This window comes from Panthera uncia, chromosome D2 (genome assembly GCF_023721935.1).
Source record: "Panthera uncia isolate 11264 chromosome D2, Puncia_PCG_1.0, whole genome shotgun sequence".
In the NCBI taxonomy this organism is placed as follows: Eukaryota; Metazoa; Chordata; class Mammalia; order Carnivora; family Felidae; genus Panthera; species Panthera uncia.
The window spans coordinates 85128262-85144913 of NC_064818.1; positions in this window are offsets into that span (position 1 = coordinate 85128262).

Consider the following 16652-nt stretch of genomic DNA (forward strand, 5'->3'; position numbering starts at 1 on the left):
TGGAGTCCGACCTCACGACACTTCAGGGACACACCTGTGAGTAGGTGTGTTGCCTGTACTGCCCAGTTCAGGTTTCCTGCCCCTTCAGCTCGTGGGTCTGCTCCTGCAAGCCGGGCTCTGTGTCCGCCTGTCTGCCTCTCGGCCTTGAGGGCACAACTTTCCCTCTGCCCTTCGCTCTCTCAAGGATCAAGAACGGTGCAGAGGCCTTCTGGTTTGAGTTCTGCACGTAAGGGCCTAGGAGGGAACCACTTCCACCCAAAAGCAAGACAAAGCTGCACAGAGTGAAAAAGCAAACGGTTTGTCAATTGTGTTGATCTTTCAAAGACCCAACTTGGTTTTATGGATTTTCCCTATTGTTTTTCTATTCTTTATGCAGTTTATCTTTAATCCATATTATTTCTGTCTTTCTGCTAGCATTGATTTTAGTGTGTTCTTGTTTGTCTAGGTCCTTAAGGTATAAATATAGGTTGCTGATTTGAAGTCCTTTTTTTTATGGAAGTGTTTACAGCTATATATTTCCCTCTGTAAGTAGTGTCCCATAAGTTATGGTATGTGGTTTACTTTATCTATCTATCTATCTAATTATTTATTTACTTATTTTGGTGTCAAGATATTTTCTAATCTCTCAGTGGCTTCTTTGACCCATTGGTGGTTTAATTTCCACATACTTATGGATTTTCTGATTTTCCTTCTGGTATTGATTTCTAGTTTCATCACACATAATCAGAAAAGACACCCTGTATGATTTCAAACTACTTAAGTTGTATGATTTCACTATTTTAAAAATTATTCAGACTTGTTTTGTGATGTAACATGCAGTCTCTCTTCTTGAGAAAAATGGGTATTCTGCTATTGTTGGGCGTGTTCTTGTGTCTGTTCTATCCAACTGGCCCACAGTGTTGTTGAAGGTCCTCTGCTTCCTTATTGATGGACTGTCTGGTTGTTCTTCCCTTTACTGAAAGTGAGGTGTTGGCGATGACTATGACTATTGCTAGATCGGTGCGTTTCTCCCTTGAACTCTGCCAGTGTTTGCTTCATATGTGTAGGAACTCTGATGATAGTGCATATGGCTATGCATAATGTTATATCTTCTTGGCCAGTTGACCCTTGTATCATTCTAGAATGTTCTTCTCTGTCTCTTATAACAATATTTGACATAGTGCCTATGTTGTCACTTATTAGTATAGCCGCACTTGCTCTCCCTGGGGCACTATTTGCCCCAGGTGTCTTTTCGCCATGCTTTCACTGTCAGTCTGTATGTCCTTAGATCTGATGTGAGTTTCTTGCGGACAACGTGGAGCTGGATCCTTTAGATTGTGAAGTTTCACCCATTTACACTGAAGTGATCCCTGATAGGGAGGACTTACCACAGCTGCTTTGTTCATTGTGTTTCTGTATGTCTTCTCGCTTTTCTGGCCTTTCCTTCCTGTCTTACTGCTCTCCTTTGTATTTACTTGACATTTTTTGTAGTGACATGCTTTGATGCCCTTTTGTTTCCTTTTGTGTTGATCCTACACACAATTATTGTGTGTGTGCTTACCACGGGTATTACATAAAATATCTTAAAGTTATAACAACCAAAACAATATCAGCTCCAGTTGGCCATCCATGGGGAAAAATGCTCTGGCACCTGCTTTAATTCTCAGACCTGCAGTTTCCTCATCATTTTTGTGGGTGACTCCCATGCCTTGGGTTATGGAAGTTTCAAGGAAGTATACATGTATACATCAGTCAATGGTATTATCCTCCTGCATATCAAAAGGTTTTGAAAGTGGTATCCTCGAGACATGGAAGGAAAACGAGCTCCTGGAGTATAGTGAGGAAAAGTGAATGCCTGAGGGTGGTACTGAGGAAGGACTATTCACAGAGAAGAGCACCACCCACGGGGAGCACTGGCCCTGGGGCATGGTCTGCTCAGGCAGCTAGAATTAGACAAGGCATGCATGGGGCAGGGCATCAACATGGCTTGGGAGCTGCTGCAAATTAGCACAGGTACTAGAGAGTTACTTTACAAGAAGCATACAAGTTGCTCTCAGGACAGATTTAGTAACACCTAAAATATATCGTTAATTGGAGAGGAGGGCTGTGAGGTTGTGCAAGGGTGAACTAAGAGGAAGCAGATGATCTGTGTCCTCACTGGCCCAGAGCAGAGCCGACCCACTTCAAGGTGCTACAGCCCCACTGGGGAAGGAGTCCCGTTATCCCCAAGAAACTGGGGGAAAGTGACTGGACAGGCCCGATTCAGAAATCACAAGTGTTCCCACTGGGAGTGAGGCCATCCGCTGGGGGGATTTCCTGCCTCACAGATGATCATGTACGAAAACGAAGGGTTTTGATTAGACGTAGCTTGCGCCATCAAAGGACCAGGGAAGAGTGAGAGTGAGAAAGACTCTGTGTGTGTTGTAAGTGCACAAGCATTTGCGTGTGTGTGTGTGTGTGTGTGTGGGATGAACCAGGCATGTACGTGTGTAGGACATGAAGCACACACTGTGTGGCATGCAGGCGTCTGTACAGATGTTGTGATGGGAAGCAGGGGTGTGTGCAGGTGGGAGTGTGGGGCCAGGCTGATGGGCCAGGTGCTGTCTAAAGCCTCCTGACAATTGGACCCAGGTGGAGTCTTGAGCCTTTGGCTCTTACTTGCATGGCCTTGGAGACCCGAGCTGCAGTGTGGTAGAAGTCGATTGGTGACCCCGGAGAGCCCTGATGGGAGTGGGTCACAGAAGACCGCCACATGGGAGGTGGACCCACCAGGCCATTGTGGCCCAAGGACCCATTGGGGCCACCTGACCCTGGGCCCTCATGCAATCCCCGGCTTACCTGCCAACCTACGCATGTGAATTTTCTGCTGACACTTTCCCAAGGGAAGGGCCTATGGACTTTCCACACCTAGTAGTGATTTCTCTCAGGGACTGTGGTCTGAAATGAGGCTAACTGGCTGGCATTGTGCTGTCCACGCTGGGCACACCAGGCATTCTTGGCACACATGCTTCGCTTTGACTGGGGTCAGTTATGACCCGATGTGATTTCTCAGGAGTCCAGACATCCTGGCTCAGGACTCCCATTGAAGGAAGCTTTCCGCAGCTGAAGCAGAACCGCCGGGTGCTCCAGCCGCTGGGTGAGCCAAGACAAGAATCCTGCTACTTAGGTGGTGGGGACTTGAGTGTTTGGGGCCGGAGCAGTGGGGGAGCCTGGTTTGGGAGGGAACTCCCTCCGGGTTTTGGGACAGAGAAACAGACTCCCTCCATAGCTCCTTGGGCGCTGGAAGATAAAGGCCAGGACTGGGCTGGGTGAGGACGTTTCCTGTGGCCCGAGCCTGGGGGCAAGAGCGCCTGAGCCCGGGGGCAAGCCAGAGCGCCTGGGGCTTTAGGTTGGTGCCTGGCCCTTAGACGCCAAGGAACTGGGGATTGCCGCTGGGGCATCGGCCTGGGGTTGTGACAGTTCCCTGTTTGAGCAGCGGAAGGTCTGGGACGGGGCTCTGGGGACCGGGACCGCGCAGACGGAGCGGGCTTCATCTCCTCCTCCGACCCAGGGACGTGCCCACGACGGAGCGCTCTCAGCCAGCTTGCCGGGTCCTCCAACCCGGTCGTCGTGCAGAGCGGGGCGGGGCGCTCGAGGTCAGCCTGCCACCGCCTGTGGGCGGTCCCCGGGCGCCCTCCCGGTCCGGGCGGGGCCTCCTGCGCCCCCGTCGAGAGTCGCGGTTCATCCATGTCGTGTGGGAGAGAAAAGGAGACGCGCTCAAAGTCGTCCGCAGCAGGCTGTGGAGACAGATGCTAAGTGTCCCGCCGCTTAAATTCCCGGGCTCCGGACCACTTACTAGCACAGCAACGTGTTGGTGCAAGTGAGAGCGGGTTAGGAAACCACCGACCGCGCCGCTTTAGTCAACAGAGGTACACGCACCCCTCCGAATTCCCTCGCACCCTCGACACTGGACGCCGAGCACCCCGGGCCCCCGTGGACCCCTGTCCCATTCTGCCGGCACCTCCCGCGGCAGGAGCCGCGCTGCGCACCTGCACCTGCCAGGCTCGCCTCAGCTTCCAGCACACGCCAGCGGATGGTGCCGTCAGCCGCGGTTTTGCAAACCCTCTCAGAGTCCTTGACAGTTCTTTCTGCCAAGCGCAAATATTGATCTATAGTCCACTTGTATTTGCAGAGTGCGCACGGGTCAGGGCAGAGCACGCCCCCACCGCGGCCTTGAGAGAGCAGCCGTGTCCACGTGCCCAGGTCCCAGGCGCAGAAACACGGAACTGTCTCTAAGTTTCCGTGTGAGGTCCCTAAATCATGCCAACGCTTTTTTTTTCTTTTTTTTTTTTTTTAAAGCGGGGCAGAAGATGAAAAGCAGCGAATTTCTGTTGTGGAAAGAAAAGTAAACTTGTTCCAAAACAGATGTACTGGAGTTATTTTACAGGGCAATGGATATGGCGACATCACCCAAAGTCAAGTGGGGGAAAAGAGGAACCGAGGGTGGAGGCTGGACCACACTGTGACCTCCACACAGCACCGAGGCCCCGCTGGGCGGGACACTTCTCTCGTGACCGTGACCGGAATCGCCAACAAGTCCCACCTGAGGGCAGCAGGGAGGTCATTACACAGTTTCCTCTGTGTGATCCCAGTGCGGTTCACCTGCCTGGGGAGGGAAGGAGGGAAGTAACACCACTCCCTCCTCTCCCTGAACTTCTGACCAGTTTCCACATAAGCGGTGGTCAGGGGGCCTCAAAATCTGTCCCTGGCAGGCACCTGAGGACAGTGATGCCCCCCTGCCCCCCCTGCTGCTGCCAAGTGCCTTTGGGGAGAAGTTTGCCATCAAGGGCAGCCTCCTGCATCTGCACTGACCCAGGAAAGAGAGCAGGGCCCAGGTTTCCTGGAAAACATACTTAGTTCTGCTTCTTGGGATGAAGGGATAGGCCTGAGGCCAATGGTCCAGTTTACCTAGTGCAGGGGCAGCCTTCCAGAGGAGCACGTCCATTAGCTGTGCAGCTGCCTCGCTTCAAATCCATGCTTCCAAATTCACTAATGGTGTAGCCCTGAGCAAGCTACTGGATCACTCTCTGCCTCTGTTGGACATCTGTGAAAGGACAATAGCAGCTGCCTGCCAGAATTATTGTGCGATCAATGAGAGGATTGAGAAAAACTCTGAACACGGTCCACAAAGACAACATGGAGGCTCCTGGGAGCCACACTCTGTTTTGTGCCCTGAAGATTTCCCTTTTGGTTAGAATGGTATTTGGCACAGAGTAGGGACCTGATACATACCTGTTGAATAAATGATCAGTATTCCCCTTTTCCTCTGGTTTAAGCAGGCACCTGCTTCAGCTGGAGTCAGAGCACCTACAGAAAGCCCAACTTGGAGAAACTCTAATTGCTGGTGCCACACGGCAAGGAACTGCCCTAAGATTTCCCATCATACAGAGTTGGTTTTGATGAACGAGTACAAGGTTGGAGAGCACCTTTCAAGGACAGAGCCCTGGACTCTTACTCTGTACCAGGGCCCCATGAGTGTGTTCTCACACTGCGGGCTCCAAGGTTCCATGTGCACGAGTACCATTCACATAGAGACACCCTATTATTTTGAAAGCATTTCAGATACCATCCTCACTTGGACTCCAGAGGTGGACAACACTTCAGTAAAAAGAGGGGGGCTTCAGGACAACCCCTGATATTATCCCATAATGCATGCTGTCTGACGGGAGCCAGTTCCTGCCAACCCAGACTCAGCATCATTCGTTGTCTGTGTGTGTCGGTGGTCAACAGCGGGGGCTGTTAAAGTTGAGAATTTCCTTTATATTATCATGTATCACATCTTGGAATATTATGCAGCATTTAAAAGGTATGACCAGAATTGGGGTGCCTAGGTGGCTCAGTTGGTTCAGCGTCTGACTCTTGATTTGGGCTCAGGTCATGATCCCAGAGTCATGGGATCAAGCCCCACGTCTGGCCCCACACTGAGCACGGAGCCTGCTTAGGATTCTTTCTCTCTCTCCCTGTGCCCCTTTCCCCGCTCATGCATTCTCTCTCTCTGTCTGTCTTTCTCTCTCTCTTAAAAAGAAAGGAATGGGGCACCTGGGTGGCTCAGTCGGTTAAGCGTCCGACTTCGGCTCAGGTCATGATCTCCTGGTCCGTGAGTTCGAGCCCTGCGTCGGGCTCTGTGCTGACAGCTCAGAGCCTGGAGCCTGCTTCGAATTCTGTGTCTCCCTCTCTCTCTGACCCTCCCCCATTCATGCTCTGTCTCTCTCTGTCTCAAAAATAAATAAAACATTAAAAAAAAAAAAAGAAAGGAATGACCAGAATCTACGTCTACTGATTTCTAAGAGGATGCCCAAGAAATATTGGTGAGGGAATAAAAATCAAGTAGGCTAGTGGTATAGCAGGGCCCTGTTTTGTATAGTCCAGTGGCACTGGATCCCCCCCACCCCCCGCCCACATCTGTGTTTCTGTATGTGCAGCCAACAGGCGCAATGTGTGTCTGGCTGCTGACCCCGGGGAGTTTGCAAGGGTGAGTTCGGAGGAGAGGTAGTAACTTTCCTCACATACCTTTGCATCGTTCCCACACTTAAAATGAGGATTTAGCTTAAAAAAACAAACTTTAATTTATAATGCCATAAGTGAGTAAATGGCAATTATTTTTCATGTAAAACGTTGTCTTAACTATCCTGACATCAAATCTGACAAACTGATATATGCTTGGGGGATATTCCCAGTAAGTAAACGTGTTTATTGTTTGGGTAGATGAAGATGTTGTTGCTGTTTTGAAAACTGACTACATCGTGAAGATCTTGAAAAGTCAGTAAGGTAAATACCCCATTAGAAAAATGGGCAAATGACAGTTCAAACATTACAAATGGACCATTAACCTAAAAATACTAATCTCGTGCAATCTTGTTGATAACCAAATAGATGCCAGTTAAAATGAGGAAGCAGCCTGCCATGGGATGGAAGCAGGAAGAGGTTAGGGAAGGGTGAGAGGTCCTGAGACAGAGGATGCAGGGGGTTGTAAAGTGTGCTGCGTCTGTCCAGCGGGAGGCAGGAAGAAGCTGGACCCCATCCTGGGGCCAAAGTGAAGTGAACACCAGCCCATTGTCCTGAACTCCACGGTCTCTGTCCAAACACAGTGACCTGTCAAAGTTAATGTACAATCTCCACTTGCGACATGACAGAAGGAAAGGTCAGTGTGGTGAGAGTGCAGGAGAGGCTGGGAGCTGATGGTGCAGGTGAGTGTACAGAAGAGGTGGGAAGGGCATTGCAAGCAGGGGGAAGGGCAGGGGGAGATGCCCTTGAGGCTACATCACACGTGCTGTCCTTGTAGCTGAGAGCTGGGAGGCCCCGTAGGGCAGGCTAGGAGGGTCTTGGAAGTCTTTCTAAGGGTTTTGGATTTTACCCTCTGCCCTCTTCCAATCTCTGAGGGGGCTCTTTCCTGCCTGCTCCTGTGTCTTCAGATCTCCAACAGGGTTTTTCAGCAGGGGAATGACCTGGCCTGATCTGTGCCTTTAAAAGAGATTCTGAAAAAAATTAAAAAAAAAAAAAAAAAGAGATTCTGACTGCTGTGTCTTAAATGGATTGAACAGGCTGGTGCAGGGGCCCAGTGGGAAGGGAGAAGAAGGTGCTGCAGGTGGAGGAACCACCGATGCCCAAGATGGAGGAGATAGAGTGGGATGTGGTTGGGAAGAAGAGGGAGTCAGGGGATCCGGTTAAAGACCCTCTTCCACCTGCCAGCGCTGTGTGAGCTAGAGCAGGACTCAGTCTGTGGCCACCAAGAGACACCCAGATTTTCCCTTGTGGATTAGGTGTGTGTGGGGGGGGGGGGACAAAAAAGGGACAAAGATGAACCCTGTTGGGGACGGTGTAGAGTCTGAGTAAAGTGGCTTTAAGGATGCCAAACCCATTACATTTCTAAACGTGGTGAGGGAGCATGTGGGTCTCCTGTACGCTTGATCTGCAATCACAACCAACCGTCTTCAACAGCAGATGCCAACAGTGGCTGACGTTCTGAGTGCCAGCTCCACAGCCCACACAGGGGAGTGACATGGCTCTGTTGGGTCTGCCCACCCTCCTGGTGGCTTGTGCGGCTTTCCTGATGTTCGACTCTGTGTGGAGAAGACGAGGCACTCACAGGCTTTTGCTCCCACCTGGCCCTCATCCCCTTCCCATCATTGGGAATATCCTGCAGGTGAAACTGTGGGACATGCCACCTCTCTATCCAGGGTAAGACCCCTGAGGTATGGCCAGCTGTACTCTGGGTTGCTACAGGTACTGGGCTGAGATTTCTCAGCTAGTGTTGGGGACGTTTTTGTCTCTTTCAGTTGTGCTAGAGTATCCTACTTTTTGTTTATTTGATCCTCTTGAAAAGACCACGAAGGGTGGCCCCTCCAAACTGGCTCCACTCTTAACTAGTGGTGGTGTCTTAAGTCATTCACCTGGCTCTCTAAGCCCTCTTTAATGGTCTCTCACATGAGAGGGCCCTGACAGCTTTGATTCTGACTGACATGTGACCTTAAAATATGGGGCAGCTGTGGAGTGAGGAGTATGTCCATGGCACGGTGTGGTCATTGCTAAAAGTGCACCACATTGTCATGACCCAAAGTGCCCACCACCTATCCAGCTTTCTGGCTGCACCTGTGAGATCTCAAGGTCAGCTCCGCTGAGACCTGCTATATCCCTGTCCTTTGTCAGTCCAGTGCCTGTAGACTCAGACACAAAGATCAAGGGCATCTACTCAGGAAGGGTGATCAGGGTCCTCAGACAGGGGTGGATTTTGACCTGAGTGAGGGAGGGGGAGGTGGGTGGATGTGTCCTAGACTGCCTTGTGGTCTAGAAGCTTATGCAGGGCCCTCATGGAGTCCCCTGGCTCTGGTCATGAAGAGACTGACTGTGGGCATTCAGTGGTGCCCAGCGGAGTGTCTCCACTCTCTGCCACCCACCTGGGCACCTTCTTGTCCCAGCGTGGCCGGGATTCCAGTCATGTGCTTCTTTCCCTGGCATCAGGTCTGCTCCCCTCTCTCCCTGCCCAGAGTCTGTGCCTCTGCAGGGCCATGCTTTGAGGACACAGGTGGCCCTACTCCCTGGTCCCTGACCTCTTGGGCCCCTTCGTGCCATCTGCAGCCCCAGGATGTCCCCTCCTGCCCTTCTCCCACTCTCCTAGAGGACTCTTTCCTGCCTGCTCCTATTTTTTCAAATCTCCAACAATATCCCCTCCAACTCCCATGACGTGCTCACTCCTATTTCTCTGAGAAACACGGCCATCAGAGAGAATGTTCTGCAGCTCCCAGGCCAGCAGCCCAGGACTCCACAGCACTTGCAAGCTCATGGGCACTTTGCACTCATGTGCGCAAAGCTGTGCCTCTGCTCCCACCACCTCTCCCAGCTTCCCTGTGTCAAGAAGGGCTAGATGTGTTCCCATAGCTGCTCCAACCAGAGGCCAAGAATCATCCCAACCACCCTCTCCCACCATGTCCCAGCCACCAGCAAACCCCTCACTCTACCTTGAGAAGACACTGGGAATCCAGCCTTCTCTCGGTATCTTGATGAATCCACCAGCTTCCTGCCCACAGATGCCCCTCCTTCCACTCTGTCCATGCTCCACACAGGGAGACCCTGGGAGATCCACTCCCTCAGCAGCCAGCTCCCCTGTCTGACATACAGAGGAGACCTCACGGGACCTGCCCTCTCACCCTCCACCCCGCTTCTCATGCCCTCCTGCCCTTGGCTGCCCATGGTGGCCACTGGCCTCCTCACCCCTTCCCAACCTGGGCACTCTCAGTTCTCAGGGCTTTGAGGGTCCCTCTGCAGGGACTGCTCCCACAGATATCCCCCTTGCCTGCATCCCCTCCTTTCTTGGTGTTCAAATGCTGCCTTCCCAAGGAGACCTTCCCCAGCGACCTGCTCTCAAGGACCAGATCACCTCCCAGCTTGCTGCCCCTCCTCACTGGTGTGTCCTGTCCCCCACCCCAGGCGGGTGTGGCCCCCAATCTGTAGCCCCGAGTCTTGGCTGGGACACATTGAAGGGGAGGGAGCTGGCCAGGCGTTGGGGCTGCTGAGAGGGACTGTCTTCACCTCTACTGTTCCTGTGCCTCTGGAACCCAGGACAGGGGCTCAGGTGCCCCGTGCCACTCTCCCCACCTGGTTGAGCAATATGGCCCCATGTACTCGCTGCATCCCATTGTTGTGCTACATGGACACCAGGCCCTGAAGGATGCCCTGTGCAGTCAGGCGGTCAGCTTCGGAGGCAGAGGGAGGTTCCCCATCCTGGATGCTGCCCTCAGAGGCTGTGGTATGTCTCCCTCCAGAGCACTGGCCAGCCTGCTTCCCTTCGGGCCTCACATGTGCCCATTTCTGTGGTTCACAGGCCTTCCTGGGGCTGGAGAGCTGGGGGTGTGGCAGGGACCTCACTTACTCCATCACGGCCTTGCCCCCACCCCCCTACGGCACCCAAACCTGCCTTCTTTTTCTCTCCCTCTGTTCTCCTCCATGTCTTGGTCCAGAATAGGTGGCTTTTTGAGGAGAAGGGGGTTGTAGGGTGGAAGAGTGTCACATGGGTGATTTGTGCAAGTTACTCAGACTCTCCGAGCGACAGGTCTTCATTTTTAGAAGGGCTAAAATGTCTACTTTCTTGCAGAGTTGCTGTGCTGATGGACGGTAGGTACTGCTGGGTTTTCTTGGGCCAAAGTGTTCATTTCTCGAGAAGCCCTGCAGTGCACAAGAGGAGGGGGGAGCGCACTCCTTTTGTGTTTCATGGGAGCACCACCTTGGAGTGAGCAAGGGGGAGTGTGGGTATTTTCTGAGTCCCCATACCCCGAGGAGTGTCCTCCCTTTGCCCTCATAGCTATCGGGTGGCTTGTGAGTAGAAGACTTGAACTGGACATCCAGCTGCTGCATTTTGTGTCCTAGGTCGGGGGCCTTGGTGTCCATTCTGTCCCACTGCTGTCTCTGTTTCTATAATAGGAGAGATTTCCTTGACCTCTCTCAGGTCACCGGCTCAGTCTTAAGCCCCGTCTCGATTGCTCAGGGAACCCTTGAACCACTTTGCACAACAGTTGATATGACCTTTTGTGGCGTTAGTATGAAGTCACAAATGTACAGTTCAGGGGGGGACTACACAGCAAACGCACATGTGCAACCACCACTCGGATCAAGGAACAAGAACCTCAGCACTGCGTAAGCCCTCTCTTGCCCTCTCTGCGATCATTTCTCTCTGCCTTTCCCCAGAGGTACCACATGTTCTGATATCTAATGGCAGCGTGTTATTTTCCTGGTTTTGAACTATGGAGACGTGGCATCATACAGCAGGTTCTCTGTAGGACATGGTCTCTGCCCTTCAAAAGTGTGCTTCTGGCTGCATCCACGTTGTGCTTGACGCACTCGTCCATTTCTGTTCCTGTGTAGCACTCCACTGTTTGGGTATCATTTACCTTTTCTGCTGATGGTGGACATCTGGGCTGTTTTCAGTTTGGGGTCATGACGGATGATGCTACCAGGGACACACCTGAGCGCATCTCCTGTGTTGATTAAGCACTATCTACTAAGGCAGAAAATACACAAGTTGTGATAAGTCATATTATCCCTATGTCTGTATCCAATGAAGATTAGGGGCCCTGTGACTATTGGAATCATATTACCTCTGCCCAAAATATGTCCTTTAATATTTATTTAATGCAGTCTTCTCTTGACAAATTCTTTCAGATTACAGTGGCCTCAACATGCCTTAAATTCTTCTTCATTTTTTAAAAATGTTTATTTATTTTTTCGACAGAGAGAGAGACAGAACAAGAGCGGGGGAGGGACAGAGAGAGAGGGAGACACAGAATCCAAAGCAGGCTCCAGGCTCTGAGCTGTCAGCACAGAGCCTGACGCGGGGCTCAAACCCACCAACTGCGAGATCATGACCTGAACTGAAGTCAGACACCTAACCGACTGCACCCTCCAGGCGCCCCACATTCTTCTTCATTTTTGAAAATTGTTTCAAATGATACAGAAATCTCGGTCAGTGGTGATTGTCCTTTAAAGATGTCATTCTTCGTGTCATTCTTCGTGTCTATCTGTTGCAAAATTACAGTTCATAGTGTCATCCTTTTGAGGGTGATGTGTATTTCGCCCCCACCCCCACCCCTGGCTGCTTGTAGGGTTATTTCTTTTTATCATCATCAATTTTATTCAGAGGTGACTAAATTTGGTTTTGTGTGTATTTATCCTGTTTCTGCATTTTAAAGAGTAAGTGTTGGTTTGAGAAAGTTGTGCCATCATTCAGCCAAGCATTTCCTCCATGATATTCTTTCCCTGCTACCCTCAGATCATACATGTTATCCGAATACTTCCTTAAATTCTTTCGGGATTTCGAATCCTTCAACTTCTGCTGTTCGGCCTAGACTTCTTCTAGGCTGTCAGCTCACAAGTCCTGTCTTTGGTTGTGTGTAAACACTGAGTGTTTCACTTCAGTTATTCTGTTTTTCAATTTGAAAAGCTTGATGTGGTTCTTTGATTAGTTTTCAGATCTCTGACAAACTCTTCATGTTTTTAAGTCTGACCTGTTCAGCAGTTGTAATGTCCCTGATGTTGCCACTGGATGGAGCCCCAGGCAGCTGATTTCTGTGACCTGTGCTCTCTAGGTTGTTACTAATGTTGTATTAGGTTCCAGACACTTTATGCAAAAACTTGTGGCGGTAGTTTCAGGTTTTAACAACAGAGCCTTCCCACCGAGAGGATTTCCTGCTTCCTTGGGGGCAGGTGAGGAAGAGCACCACCAGTGTTCTAGGGCCTCACTGGCAGCTGGTCAGAAGCTGGGCTGCCAACCCCGCTGGGCTGGTCCGTCTCCAGCAGACCCTCAGTGCCGGATGCAGCCCCAGTCCTTTATTGCAGATGCCCTCCTTGGCAGGCTTGACTCTTGCTTCTGGGACCTTCCCAGTGTTTAGTAGCTCTGCTGGGGTTTTGTGACTCACCTGTGCTTCTGTGGGAAAGCAAGCCCAAGTTCCTTGTTCCCTTCTTGGCTCTGGTTCTCATGAACCATATGTACATTTATGCAGCATCTCAGCAGAACAGATTGATCAGAATCACCTAGCCCGTCACTGTGAGAAGACGCGACATCAATTTTTAACTCTTACCAACTCTTCTGTCCCGATTGCTTCTTTTATCTCTGCTTATTATTTTGCTTGTGGTGCCAAGATCCTGTCGAATCAGTCTGGAGACATTAATCTGAACACTTCAAGTTATCGGAAATATCTTTGTTTCCCCGTTAATGGATATGGGTAGCTGGCGTGAGCTCACCTGCTCTTATGCAGGTGTTTTTTGGCAAGCCTGTGGTGAAGTTGGTGGGACTCACGTCTGATCTGTGCGGCCGGAAGTGAGATGTCTCCTGGTGGGGCTTTTGTGTAGGACACAGGGAGAGAAGCAGCCCATCAGGTTGGGGCAGGAGCCAAACTGGGCTGTGTCTGAAGGTGAAGTCCTTCAGATGAGCTCCCTCCAGGGAAGAACTGATAGTCAATGGACTTTTGAAAATCGACTTTCTAACATTAGCCCCAGGTAGATGCTGCTGCTTGTCTGTAGAAGGGGAAAAGTTCCTGACGTTCTGATCCTCTGAAAGCAGTTCTCAAGGAAGTCCCCGTACTATCATGTGCCCATCACGTGCCAGGGCCCCTCTGCCTGCCCTCTGGTGACCAGACTCCTGTCCTTGGCTTCTCCCTCAGGACTTGCGTCCAGCCATGGCAAAGCGGTGGAAGCAAATGTGTCGTTTTCCTCTCATGACCCTGTGGAACTTTGGGACGGGGAGGAGGAGCATCGAGGGCCGTGTCCGGGAGGAAGCCCAGCACCTGGTGCGGGTCCTCACACAGACAGAGGGTGGGTTTGCATCTGGTGGGAAGTTAGGGTTACCTCCCTATGCTTCCTTGAGCCCCAGCACCACCCTGCTGGAACCATCTTCCCTCATTTTTATTTGGAAAGTGGAGACCACTCATGAAAGTTTTCCTTGAGTTTTGTAATCGTCCTTCCTACCAGCTGAGCCCATGGACCCTGCCTGCATCCTGGCTGGCTCTCCCTGCAACACGTTCTGCTTCATCCTCTTTAAGGAGCACGTCAGCTATCAAGACGAGGAGTTCCTGAATCGGATTGGGTTGTTGAATGAAAACGTTTCCATATTAAGCTCTTTCTGGGCCCAGGTAAAGCCAGTTGTCTCTGCTTGTTGGATTACCTGCCACTGGTGCCAGGGGTGAGCCCGCATGCAGAGTCCTACCGTGGGCAACAGGGAAGCAGCGGCCCAGGGTGCACCTGAGATGGTGGAGGGCAGCTGTGGAAAAGTGATAGGGCCACTTACGTAACACGGCTGACAGCCCGTTGGAGAGGCAGTCAGGCTGCCCTCTGCCAACACGTCTCTTCTGACGTGCCGACAGAGGCTGCAGCCCACTCGGGGTCCTGCAGCCAGAAATGGGAAGGGGCTGCAGAGGGTAGGGTCCCCCTTAACAGAGATGCTTCAACGCCTCACAACCTGTCTTCGCTTTTGAGTCCTGGAGGCGGAAGGAAGGGTGTGGCTTTTCCCTACAATTTGTGGCCATTGCTCAGTCACTATCTTCCTGGGAGACACCAGACTATTTTTAAAACACTCAGAATATAAGAAATTTCATTTTGGAGAGAGTAGTACAGCATCAAGGGACTCTGGAGTCTGAGCGGCCCTGGGACTACATCGACTGCTTCCTCAACATTTTGGAGGAGGTGCGTGTGGCAGACCCCCCCGTGCTCCATGGGCGGCTGCGTGGCCCTCAGAGCATAGATGTTGCCTGGGCTCCATGCACACAGGTCCAGGTCTGACGCCCCCTGTCTGGAAGACCCCAGGCCTCCATGGTGTGTTTCCCCACCACTGGGCTGACATGTGGAGTGCGTACCTTTCCCTCATTAACTGCCTGATGGTTCAGTGTTTACTCAGCACTTGCTAGGCAAAGTGACCTGACTGAGACCATCCCTCCTGCCCCCCAGGAGCCCATGGACCATCACAGAACTGCAGGTAAAGTGGCTGGTATTCAGGGTGACGGTTGGAACCATTGCTACTTTGGGAGCACAGGTCACCTGTCTCTAATCCCTGGACAGAGCCCACCAGGGGACAATGAATAAGGGCCTGGTGGGACATTAAGCCCATGTATGCTAACACGTGTGTGTGTGTGTGTGTGTGTGTGTGTGTTTATGCACAAGTGGGCCCTGTTTTTACCTTTTCTTCAAGACCACGTCCAAAGCACAACATCTTAAAGTATATTTTCCACTATGCAAGATGTTACAACTATTAACCTCTTTGCTGATTACAAATTAGGGATCAAGTGAAAGTCACTTAGGCAAAAAATAAGGCATAAAATAACCATTCATATACGCCATAAACATTCCACCTCCTAAGGACTTATTATCCTTTCTAACCCATATCTGTGTGTGTCTAATAGAGGACTTATGATGAAATCATGTAACTGATTACTCCACTATCTACAGGGAAACCAACCCATATTCTGAATTTAATGTTGAGAACCTAGCAGCTGTTGGCTCTAACCTGTTCAGTGCTGGCCCGGAGACGGTCAGCAGCACACTGTGGCTGGCCTTGCCAATCCGGCGGAAGCACCCAGAGGTGGAAGGTGAGTGAGGCGCTCCTGGGTGGGGGCGGACACAGCCCTCCTGGTGCTTCAGCACAGCTAGTTCTTCTCATGTTCTGGCTTTCCCTGATTTCCAAGGTAACTAACACAGGCCTATCCTATGAAAATTGGAAAGTATAGAAAATGATGAAGACAAATTTTAAAAATTCACTAGTAGTCCTATCATTCAGATAAAAGTTTACACTTCCATTTGCATGGTCTCCTGCCTCCCCTCTTTCTGTGTGTGTATGCACATGTTGCACACAATTGGAATTTCACAGCACTGAACTTTATTTTTCCACCTAGTAGTAAATTATGGACTCGTTTACACATTATTAGGTGTTCTTACAAAATATTATTTCAAATTAGCATGCAATTTTTTATACTGAGGGATACCATAATTTATTTATTATTTTGAGAGTTTTAATTGTTTTACATTTTTTGCTATCACACATAATTTGAAAAAGATCATTGTACCAAAAATTTATAAGTGCACTTGATTGTGGATTTAGGTTAAATTTTAAGAAACTGACTTGCTATGTTAACAGCAAAGAATAACTTAAATAAGTTTTGATCATTGTTCCCAAACTTTGACGTGTCTTTGGAGACCCCTGCACATACTGTCCTACACAAGCAGGCAACAAATAAACTGGGATGTTTCATGACAACGGAGATGAAATATCACAAGTAAGTTTTTGAACAGTGAAAGAGGAAGGGATTGGTTTCTGAATCTCACACACGAGGGAGGCTTGTGACAGAGCCGGCATACATGTGTTGCACACTGGCTGTGTGGCTCAGGACAAGCAGGTGTGCTCTCAGTTCAGTTCCCTTCCCCCTTGGTACAAAGCAACACCAAGCAAAAGCTGAGGGCCTATCTGCAGCACTTCTGTGGTTCTGTGGAGCTAGTTCATGAAACTGACATAGTTATCACTTGAAAGACTTAGGTAATCAACACTTTATTGACTTAGGAAGTTTTGTTCCAAAAAGCAGTGTGTGGTTATAGTAAAACAGTCTTGGTTGCAATCCTGGCTCCACAATCAGATAGCTTCCATCCGGATACTCGATGTCTCT